The sequence below is a fragment of the Trachymyrmex septentrionalis genome, unplaced genomic scaffold (genome assembly GCF_001594115.1).
Source record: "Trachymyrmex septentrionalis isolate Tsep2-gDNA-1 unplaced genomic scaffold, Tsep1.0 scaffold40, whole genome shotgun sequence".
NCBI classification, from domain to species: Eukaryota; Metazoa; Arthropoda; class Insecta; order Hymenoptera; family Formicidae; genus Trachymyrmex; species Trachymyrmex septentrionalis.
Genome location: NW_017305569.1, coordinates 2,380,160 through 2,381,665, shown reverse-complemented (window position 1 = coordinate 2,381,665; position 1,506 = coordinate 2,380,160). Strand labels below are relative to the sequence as shown.

The following is a 1,506-nucleotide window of genomic DNA, read 5'->3' as shown; positions in this document are numbered from 1 at the left end:
ATAGTATATATAGTGTATATAATATATATAATATACACTATATAATGAGCACAAGTGTGGTGTAGCAGACAGCGCACAGGTCTGATATACTAGAGATTCCGGCAGAACCGAAAAATTTTCACTCGTAGCTCCTCTCGGAAGACAATGGCACCGAGTAGTGGTACTTGCCTAGAAAACCTTTCTATCAAAAATTGTCATTCGGAATCGGCGTTTAAAGTTTAAATTGTAGCTCCCCATGTACGTTATATACGATCAACGCGCAAAGGTATATGAGAAGGAGGCGCTTACGCGCTGAGATAGCGTATGGCACTTGAAGAAGATACTAATGTATATATACCATATTTATATATTTCTTCGAACTGCGCGCCAAATTGGTTTCTCAAATTTATAAACGCAATTAAACTACTGTAATAATATCACAAATTAAATTAAATTGACAAGCAATATTTAATAATTTGATGCTCAATCAGGCATCATATTAGAAAGATGTTAATATACTGAAATGCTGAAAAAAAATTTATTGCGAAAAATATTACCTCGGTCGAATCCGGATCTCTTACATTCTATGTGAGAGTTCTATCGTCGGCGTCAATCTTGCCGCTCGGTAGTCTAAAGATGCGATTAACTCGCGATCTATAGATTCGGATTCAATCCCACCTACGTCCACATACGCAATTTTTTGCGTTTAAGAACCCGAAAATAGCTCCATCTGATCAATTACGATAGCGAATTACCAAATATCAAAATCATATAAATCTTTGAGATTAAGACGAGGAGCACAGACACTTGCATAACGCATAACACATAATGCATAAGAATATGTACCAATCAAAGTTCCTTCGTTTCCTTCCTTTCCATAAAATAAAGAACTTTGATTGATTAAATTTCTTAAGCTTTATGTGTTATTTGTTGTGCAAGAATTTGTGCTCCCCACTTAATTCCGATTCTAGGGCCGGTTGTGTTCTACCTTTTGGTTTATTTTTACCTGTTAGATGAATCTGGTAATTCGCGCATGTGAATGTAATTTTGCTACTTACCCAACAGATAAGATTTACCAAAAGGTAGATCAACTGGGTCCTAGATTTACGATCGGCCAGCAAATTAAATCCAAGGTGCACATGCTACCTAATTAGATCACTCTTTATAAATGTTTCGCCTCTCCCTCTCCCCCCTCTCCCATAGTTCCAGCGAGACATCATTATCTGCTTAATAAATATTTGTAATAAATAAAATGTACAAAATGAAGGATTTCTTCTTCGAGTTATGTCCGTTTTTCTACATTTCGCTTCACTGTGCGCCACACGGAATGCAAGAGATCTAAGTTCGATTCCCGGCCGAAGTAATATTTTTTGCAATAAATTTATTTACAGTTTTTCAGCATATTAACATCTTTCCAATATGATGCCTGATTGAGCATTTTAAATTATTAAAAATTGCTTGTCAATTTAATTTAATTTATGATATTATTACAATAATTTAATAGTGTTTATAAGTTCAGAAAATCAA

The 1,506-nt window shown here is 34.8% G+C and overlaps 1 protein-coding gene across 1 annotated transcript in view; it reads right to left on the bottom strand.

Annotated features, from left to right (window-relative positions):
• The window catches only part of LOC108751062 (homeobox protein ceh-19-like), a 12,995-nt gene that overhangs the window by 1,000 nt on the left and 10,489 nt on the right, over nt 1–1,506 (bottom strand). The gene's annotated exons all lie outside the window — the stretch shown is intronic.